This window comes from Bidens hawaiensis, unplaced genomic scaffold, assembly GCF_021521415.1.
Source record: "Bidens hawaiensis isolate Kalapana, Puna unplaced genomic scaffold, B.hawaiensis_p1.1 tig00007035_1, whole genome shotgun sequence".
Taxonomy (NCBI): Eukaryota; Viridiplantae; Streptophyta; class Magnoliopsida; order Asterales; family Asteraceae; genus Bidens; species Bidens hawaiensis.
This window is the reverse complement of record NW_027491481.1, coordinates 1,339,503-1,350,313: the sequence shown is the minus strand read 5'-3', so window position 1 is coordinate 1,350,313 and position 10,811 is coordinate 1,339,503.

Genomic DNA, 10,811 nt, shown 5'->3' with positions numbered 1-10,811 from the left:
CCTACCTATCAAAATTTTTGGCCCTAATACAAGTAACCATTATACTTTGATCAGCCGTCCAATTATATACCCTAAAACCCATCAATCGATAACCCATTCTTCTCCAATTCATCGGTAGTCATCGTCCCAATTCCGCAAGACTCCAACTCTCCTAACTTTGACTTTTGATTTTACTATTAATGCTATAAAGGTTTTAGTGTTTTACACATGATATTATGAAATTACTAATATCCCTCCACGATAACTGATAACTCAAATGTTGGCCCTTGACCGATATTTGGTTTTTTACCACAACCTATCCTACTTTTCTAATAAAAGAAAATGTTAATGACACATGTCACTGTATCCTTCATTCTTGAGAGTGTTCTGTAAGTCCCCGTTTCCGGTGCCTCTCTTTAACGTTGGATTTACTCCTAAACACAGTTCTAAACATCAGAGTTAAATAAAACTTTCGCGGAATATTAAAACTTTCATAAAACATTACATAATTATTCATAACTTGTCTTAATTAAACATTCTTGTCTTTCAAAATAAACGTCATTTAACATTAAAACATCTTGAGTCTTCATATGCCAGTCTCTTATTCGCCCGCCATGTGCCCGCTTAAGTTAGCTGTCCCAATCTACTCACCTGTGTGCATACTAAAAGTCAGCTACGCTGAGTGAGTTCTAGTTAATCAGGCGACATATAATACATACACATATCATACATACATACATATCCGAATATACATATCCATACTTAACCAGTTACCTTTCCAACATACATTCATGCATACATACTATTACCTACCTCAGCCTACCGAGAGTATGCTCATAGTCCGCCGTCTATGCCTATACTCAAGGTCGTGAACACGTAAAAGGTCCGCAGTCCTTACCTATGTTCACCATTTGTGGTACGTGCAAGGTCCGCAGTCCTTCCCTATATTCACCATTTATGGTACGTGCAAGGTCCGCAGAGCCCCTGGCTGGGGTTTAGCTGCCAGGTCAGTTTGGAAAATTTTTATTTTCGTTAACTGTCTTAACACATTTTCCATTAGGATTTTAAATTATTATTTTATTCTCTAACTCATTTGTTATAACGAATTAAGCCTAATTCGTTATCTGAACGTAGCCTGATTCATGGTCTAATTCGTTATCAGAACATAGCGAATTGGTGAGTAACGAATCACCAGATTCGTTAATTGATTCGTCATCTTACATGATCTGATTCGTTAGATTAGTTCGTTATCTTGACGTGACCTGATTCGTTATCTGAACATAACGAATTGGGTGAGTAACGAATCACTTGATTCGTTATCTGATCATAACAAACAGGGAAACTGATTCGTTATCTTACCATGACGAATTGGTTAACTAATTCTTTACCTTATCATAACGAATTGCATCAATCTTATCCAGATTTTATCTCAGAGGTCAAAGTCAAAATCGATATGAACAATACACAGTCAGTAGTCATAGGATTTTCAATTAATCCTCATTTCTTAATGAAATTACACGAATCTGGTATCAATGGATTCGCCATACCAGCGCCAACAAACTCCAACCATCCAATCTGTCCAAAATTTACGTTTAAAGGGTGCGATTTGCTTGTTTATAACCCGATTATTCATTTCACAAATTAACCTATCAATTGCTAATGAATTTCAGTAAGGTTTGTTGTGTTGGATTTGTTTTTATCATTCTCATACAGATCTAAGATTTCTACACTAAATCCGAACGTAAACGAATAAGTTATTGATATAAACGTACCTTAAACGAGTCGGTTTACGAACACGGTCTAGTATTGATGTTGTTTTGGTTCGTCACAACGTTCTAGCACCAACAAGCTCGGGGTTTCACCTTCGGATCTTGTCTCGGGTTAAAGGATAGTGTTTGTGTGTGTTTTTCAAGGTGTAGTGATGTACATAAAATTATACATCTTTTTAGCATCGAATAATCTCTAAAAACTGCAATTTCTATAAAAAAAACATAGCACAGAAGGCTACTTATCGTAATAAAATACAGTTTCAGGTAAAACCAAGCCCCAAACAAAGAAACAAGCGAATAGACGAAGAAAAATGGAAGAAAACACAAGAAAAGCAAGAAACACGCCTCCATGCCTCAAGTAACACGCCCCCGTGCTTTTGAACACCAGAAAAGACAAAAATCTACAAGAAAAGACAAAAATTGGGAATAAAAGCACGAGGCCGTGCCACTTGCCAACGGGTCCGTGGTCATCTACAAGAAAAGACAAAACGAATTTGGCACATGTCATAAAAATGCACGGGGGCGTGCTTACCTAAGCACGGGGCCGTGCTTCTCACTCCAGATTGCCTATAAATAGTGACTCATGTTGCACTCATTTTGTGTGCCTTGAAGAGAGTTATATCCGGTTTTCACTTATAAAAACACCCACATTTCCTTCAAACTCTTCACTAGATCTTCAAACTCTTCAATCTTCCTTCTTAATGATGATGATGGTGGTTGTAATAGACGTATAAACGATCTTCTAAGATCCTATGTGATTATAACACAGATATTATGGCTTAAGAAATCAATATTGGTTACCGTTTATGGCTTTACGGGTCTGGATATTGTTTGGGTAAAGATTATTATTTTAATCAGATTTGCAAAAAGACCCTTGAACTTTAGGTTTGGATACATAAAGGGGTTAGAAAATGTTTTAGGGTGAAATGTGTATATTTAAAAAAGTTAAAAGAATATTAATAATAAATATATATATAATATTTTATTGATTAATTTACCAAAAACGAAAATGGGACAGGTATTAGACATTAATAAATTAAACAAAAAACCCGAGTTTTTACAGTATCCCTTACTTTTGGGAATTTCGTCCTGAAATTATAGAATACTAAAACAAATTTAGTATTTATAATAGATAAATTTTGAGAAAGTAAAAATTTTAGATAAAATTTATAATTTATCATAACGTGGAACCTCGAGTAGTCGGCTGTCGGCTCAATGCTACATATGACAATCCGATAAGGACACTTATATATAGAATGTACCAGCGGCGTATCCATTATGTCTTTATCATTTTAACATTAGTACCGGTACTCCAAAACTACTTTCGGTTCTAGATTATGACACATGATTATACGTTCTATGATTTCCATGCCTAATGATTTATGTATCATCACAATGTTTTACTTTTTTTTCACATGTATTGGAAAGTTGTACTCATATGATAATTGATGTCGTTTTTCGTTTGTAAAACGCTGAAAAATAATCAAAACACAGTTCATAATGCCTTAATGATTGTTTGTAACGGTTCATAATTCCATAATGATTGTTTGTTTTATCACTCTTCTTGTTTCACATGATGTGGTGGTACCATAGCCAAATAATATCGTTTATAATTTCTCCACTAAAAACCATGTCGTCAAAACCATGCTAGGCTTTTACGTTGAACAGATATATATGTGACAATAGTCATGATACAGCGTTGTTACCACCACAAACGCTGATCACCATTATCTGAACACCACCACCGACGGTTTCCACCTGAAAAAGGAGTTTTCCGGCCGAAAAAGTTTTTTCGATGTTCACACAACTAAGGGTTCCAGCAATCTCAATACTGGAGATTTAAAAAAAAGATTTCTAGAGGTCCAATCTAAGGTTTCAAAGAGATTTGGAACGGAAAGGTTGAGTTTTCCGGCGAAAAAGAAGTTTTCCGCATATTGAAGATCTAGTGAAGAGTTTGAAGGCTTGGAGGTCATCATCATCAACCATCATCATCATCATTAAGAAGGAAGATTCATCCACATTTGGTTAGATTGTTCTAGTTTAATCATGTGTCTGTTATCATCATCCATTCTAATGTTCATAACTATGCTCATTATGAGCTAAACTCCATTTACCATCTAAAATCTATGAAGAAGCTTTGTTTTACTTGATAATTATATAAAACATGTGGTTTAGTCTAGTAAAGTACATGGTTATCTTGCAATTATCTTTTGATGAGAAATGTTTCACCATCTTAAATCAACAATTTAAAGTTGGTGATTGTCAGTTCTATTAGCAATCATTCATGATCGATTCATGTTCTTGAAAGATAGAAATACTTTGATAAATTATCGAAACATGGATCCTTATATTGTATTTAGAAATGATGAGATATAAGTTATGATCTATTTCTCTAAGTCTTGGTAATCCGAAAATGGCATCGCTAACGCAATTGCATAGGATATCATGCTAGTTAAAGAAATCATATGTTAATGGAATGTGTAATTATAACCTACTTAAATCAACCAAATGGAGGTTGTGTGACTAAACTACAATCACCCGAAGGAGAAATCGAAGTCAATCCTAATCTTTCTACTTTACGAAACTACTTGCCAACTTAAATTGACATTCTCGAGGTAGCATGATATTAGGAAAGGGTCGACTTTAAAATGCGCATGCTACTCCCTTTTTGTCATAGATGCTCGCTTAGAAATGAGGAGCTATCTATCATATATTGTTGGTACATGATGTCAGTAGTTCAGTATCGAGTGTCTGTAATAATGTTAGTTTGGTTTGTATTGGTGTTTAAGCGAAGTTGTCTCACAAGTTCGCCTGTTATAAGCGAACTTGTGGACAAGCGAAGTTATCAACAACTTCGCCTAGTCTGTTAGGCGAAGTTGTCGATAACTTTATATATTAGGTTTACGGCTTATTTTGTATTAATGATTTTTGAAGAACGTGTAATCGGTGATTGAATATCACGTGTTATTAGTTGCAATACAACGTGTTCTTTGTTTATTGTAACGTGTGTTTGCTTGGGTTTAACGTATATCGCTTCTACGCTCGTATCCTCTTACGTAGGGATTCCGCACCTACGTAGAACGAGATATTTGCGAGTAGATCCGGCTGGGAACCTACAATTGGTATCAGAGCATTTGCTCGTGATTGTGTGGTTCGGGATTATCACGCGGGTGTAGAAATCGTTCCGTTCGACTATTCGCGGGACGAGTTTACGTTGAAATACCGAGTTTTTGTGTCCTACTAACCTCCCTCCATCAAAAACAACCCATTACACTCTAGAATACCTCGCAATACGTCAAAATCAAACCTGCAAAAACGTTGTGTTCATCAGGCGAAGTTGCCGCCACTGTTTGTAGGGTTTAGGCGAAGATATAAGATTAAGCGAAGTTATCAATAACTTCCCCCACCTCACAAGTTCGCTTAACTTAAGCGAAGTTGTCATCAAGCGAAGTTAACATCAGGCGAAGTTGAGAAGACAGCGAAGTGTTTTCAAGCGAAGTTACTGTTAAGCGAAGTTAAGAATAACTTCGCCTACAGTACTGTTCAGAATAATAAATTATTTTTTTTTGGTTTCTTTAAGTGCTCATTTGTATTTCTTCCAAAGATGACTTCTATAAATATTACGGAACTGGTGAAAATGGAGGTGGAAGCAGGTTCAGCTACTAAGGCTCCGAAAATGCTGAAGGGTACCGATTTCGTGGCTTGGAAGGATCGGTTTTAACAATATGTTAAATATCAAGATGCTAAGATGTGGGTGTGCATTCAAGATGGATACATTCCACCAACAGCTCTGTTTGAGGGTCGTGAACAAATAAAGAAATACAATAAGATGGAAGAGGAAGAAAAGAAGATGTATGAGGCTGAAAGCAAAGCTCATGCTGCGATAACAATGGCTCTTCCACAAGAGATTCTTCACACCTTCAGGAAATATAAAACCGCCGGAGAGCTATGGGAAGCGCTTGAAAATCGATATGAAGGTAATGTGGGGATACGTGCGTCCAATATTAGGCTACTCAAAACCCAATTCTCGGTGTTCAAGTATTTGAAGAATGAGTCACTTGATGATATCATCACAAGGTATTACCACTTGATGACCGAACTCAGAAACTATTCAATTGACTATAAAGAAGAAGAGATCGTAGAAAAACTTCTTGATGCTCTCCCACCGAAATGGGAGATGTACACTGTCTTGATGAGAGAAGATAAAGAGTTTGCCAACATTGACTTGGAAACAGCAGTCAATAAACTACGAACTTTTGAACTGAACATGGTTCGAAAAGAGACACCAACTGATCAGGTTCAGGATCCGGGAATGTATGGTGCGAAAGTTACTACGAGTTCAAGTTCCAAGTCAGAATCATCTGCTTACTACTCAAAGGGAGAACCGAGCTCTAACTCAACTCAAGATGGTCATGTAACTCTCAACATGGATGGTGATGTGTGTTTCGTAGCTGGTGGAACAAATTCTTCTAAACCTCAAGCAACAACTGGTAGTTTTTCCTCAAATATTCCGAACAACAACTACTCTCAGATGCCCATGAGTGTTAAGTCTGATGAACAACAGTTTGCTCTCTATGCATCTTTCATAGCTTCTTACGAAAACTACATCAAAGGTAAAATTGTTAACCCTGCTACCTTAGACGAAGACTATGATCATATCGATGCTGATGATCTGGAAGAGATGGACCTGCAGTGGCAGATGGCGATGATTGTAAGAAGAGTTAAAAGGTTTATGAAGAAGACTGGTAGAAAGTTCGTTGGCGAGAGACCAGGTTTTGATAAGTCAAAGGTTCGGTGTTATAACTGTCAACAGAATGGCCACTTTGCTAAAGAATGCACGAATGAAAGAGTAGAACGTAGTCAGAACAGGCCAGCACAACCGAATGGGGGAAGTAATGAGAATAGGGCGATGGTATCCAGACAGAACGGGGGATACAATTGGAATCTGGAGATTGAGGAAGTATTCGAACAGGCCAACTTGGTTAACATCGAAACTTAAGGAAACGGCAGAGAGACAAGAGAAGATCAAGCTTATATGGCAGAGGTGAATGATCAGCTCTCTGAGGTAAGTTCTGAACTCCCTTGTATGCAATGTGAAAATCTGTCTGAACAATTGAAAACATTAACTGATCAGTTTGTTAGTTTGGACTCTCAATTTAAAACGTTAAAAGAAGATCATTATTACACTAAAACTAGAGAAAATAGTTATTCAGTAAAGATTAAGGCTAGTGAAAAAGATATCAGAAGTCTTAAAGCAAGTCTTGCTGAAAAAAATACAAGTAATTGATCTTAGCTATAAAGTGTTAGAAGAGAAAACCAAACTAATTGCTGAAAGGGATAAACAGATAGCTGATTACCAGGTGAAAGTGGTGGAACTAAACAGAAAACTTGAGCAATTTAGAAATTCCTCTGCAATACTTGATCACCTCGTAAGTGATCAACGTTCCCCAGTTAAAAGGGGAGGAATTGGATATTCTGAAGTTCCACCACCTTATAATCATAACTATACTTATGATCCTAGTAATCAGAAATCCGTTGATGTTGAGATAAGTCAGACAGTTCCTGTCAAAGTTTCAATTAAAAAAACTGAATCGAGTAAAAAGGAAACGAGTAAGCCTGTTTCGAGTGTTAAGATTTATGTTCCAAGTTCTGTCTCATCAAATTCAGACCAGACATCCGAATCTAGTGAGACAAAAGAAGAGGTAGTGTTACTAAGACGTGGGGAGGAATTTAAACCTACTGAAAAGAATTCCCCTCTAAACCCGTATGTCCCACCATATGTTAGGCAAACGGGGTAGTAATGCAACCTCAACATCTGAAACAACTGTTGAGACGAAGGTTGAACACAGGAGCTGTTTCAGATGCAATCAAATAGGACACCTGATTGCTGATTGTCCTCTGAATCAGAGATTCAGAGGTATGAGGCCTCCGAAAACTGAGAATAGAGCTAACAGTAATTACTATAATGGTAAGAATGCAAACTCATCAAAGTTCAGATATTGGACTAATCCAGGTTTTCAAAGAAATCGATCTCAGTTTTTCCATGTTAACAACCAAACCACTAGTTATAATTCATTTAATTCACGAAGGTTTGGATGGCCTCATAGTCAATCTACAAGAAGGTATCCTTTTATGACTTACAGAAATCATTCTAATACTAACTTTGGACAGCCAAAGTATGGGATGCCTTTTAACAGATTTAATCGACCCAAGACCAACAGGTTTTGGGTCCCCAGATTTTAATCCTTTGCTTTAATCGTGCAGGAACAGTTGAACAGGGCTGCAAACAATCTATGGGTTGTGGATAGCGGCTGTTCCCGGCACATGACTGATAACAAGAATTTGTTACAATAATGGAAACCTGTTCAGGGAGGTAGAGTAAGTTTTGCTGGAGAGAGTGGTGGTAGAATTACTGGAATTGGGACGGTGACTAATGGTAAAATGAAGTTAGAAAAGGTGAATTTCGTTGAAGAGCTGAAGCATAATTTGCTGAGTGTGTCTCAGATCTGTGACAAAGATTACACTGTGCACTTTACCAAAAATGAAGCGATTGTACTGTATCCTGGTTTCAAGATACCAGAGGCATGGATAGTAATGAAGGCTCCAAGGGAAAAGAATACATATGTTATGGACATGAGGTCGACTGAGATGGCAACAGAAGAATCATGTCTTCTGTCAAATGCAACTGAATCGGAGTCCGAGTTATGGCATCGAAGAATGGGGCATATAAATCTTCGAAAAATGAACTACATTGTCAAGAATGGGCTGGTGCTAGGTGTTCCCTTAAAAAACTTCAACTTTCAAGACCAATGCTTATCGTGCAAAAAGGGAAAGCAACACAAGAAACCTCATCACACCAAGAAGATCAATTCAATAGTCAGTACCCTAGACCTACTTCACATGGATCTATTCGGTCCCGTGAATGTAAAAATCCTAGGTGGAACATCGTACTGCTTGGTGATAACTGATGATTTCTTTCGATATTCTTGGGTATATTTCCTGAAGATAAAAGATGAAACAGTTCAGGTAATTAACTTGATTACCAAGGTTGAGAACATCGTGGGGAGAAAGGTTAAATACATCAGGATTGACAATGGGACAAAGTTCAAAAACTACCAGATGGAGATGTTTTGCTTTCAGAAAGGGATAGACCACCAGTACAGCGCTCCGTACACTCCGCAACAAAATGGAGTGGCTGAAAGAAAGAACAGGACGCTAATTGAAGGAGCCAGAACCATGCTGGCCGATGCTAAACTTCCTGTGGTGTTCTGGGCTGAAGCTGTCGCTACAGCCTGTTATATCCTTAATCGAGTTTTAACTGTTAAAAGATTGAATAAAACATGTTATGAACTTATGCATGGTAGAAAGCCTAACTTGAATGGTCTCGAACCATTCGGGTCCCCATGTTCGATATTAAAGACAAACTCAAAATTTGGTGAGAAAGCCGACGAAGGTATTTTAGTCGGATATGTTGTTGGGACACCCAACAGACGAGTCTTTAATCTATCGACCAGCAAGGTTGAGGTGGTGTGTAACACTGACATCACAAGTTACAAACCACCAAAACCAAGCACGGGACCCGCTGAGGCTTTCGACTATGATAAGTTTTTTAAATATTTTAATTTGCCTTACTTGGATTGTGCAGAAGTTGATGAGAGAATAGCTACGCAGATTCTTTATGATGAGGAAGAAAATTTTGTGCAACGACCGCAGTATGATGAATGTCAACCTTCCTCGTCAACAGCTGTCGACACCCCTGCTACCTCTACTGAAGACGAATTCTGTATCCTTTTCACTCTCAACAACAATCGCCCATTGATGAACTATCTTCGAACCTAGAAGACAATCTGCAAGTCAGTTCGGTTCCGACTACTGGATTTCATAAATATCACCCTTTGGAGAACGTGATAGGTGATCTGTCTGATGGTGTACAAACAAGACAAAGCTTGAATGAGGACACCTGTGTTTACGCAAGTATCAAAGAAACAGGTATCATTAACGAGTGCCTGTACACCTGCTTCATTAGCCAGATTGAACCAAAGAACTATCAAATGGCTCTAAAGGACAGCTCGTGGGTCGAAGCCATGCAAGAAGAGTTAGCCCAGTTCGAGAAGATGGAGGTTTGGAAATTGGTTGCAAAACCGAAGAATGTGCATGCGATTGGCACAAAATGGGTTTTCAAATGCAAGAGAGATGAAAAAGGGATAATTATCAGGAACAAGGAAAGGCTGGTTGTAAAAGGTTTTAATCGGCAAGAAGGGATCGACTACAATGAAGTGTTTGCTCCTGTGGCGAGATTGGAAGCGATTCGTTTGTTTTTGGCATTTGCTGCACACAAGGAGATGAAAGTGTTCCAGTTAGACGTGAAAAGTGCGTTTCTTAACGGTAAAGTCGATGAGGTTGTGTACGTTGAGCAACCTCCGGGTTTTCCTGACCCAGACTTTCCTGATCACGTGTACAAGCTAAGTAAAGCGCTATATGGGCTACATCAGGCCCCTCGTGACTGGTATGCAACTCTATCCGATTACTTGCTTGAGAATGGGTTTGAAAGGGGAGAGATCGATAGCACACTGTTCGTTAAGAGAAAAGGAAGAGACTTTCTTCTGGTTCAAGTCTACGTGGACGACATCATCTTTGCTGCATCAAAAGTCGCCATGTGTCAGGAATTTGAAGCTGTCATGAAAAAGAGGTTTGAAATGAGTGCTATGGGTGAACTAACTTTCTTTTTAGGATTGTAGGTTGATCAGAAGAAAGATGGGATGTTCATTCATCAGACTAAATATGTCCAAGACGTTCTCAAACGCTTCAAGATGGAGGACAGCACTCCATTTCATACTCCACTTTGCGTCAACCACACACTAGGTGCTGACTCAGACAGTGATGCAGACGTGGACCCCACACAATATTGGGCAATCATAGGTTCTTTAATGTATTTAACTGCATCTATACCTGATATTATGTTTGCAGTTTGTCTTTGTGCTCGTTTTCAGGCAAACCCAAAGGAATCACACATGAAGGGTGTGAAGAGGATATTGCGGTATCTCAAAGGGAAGCCTAAGCTGG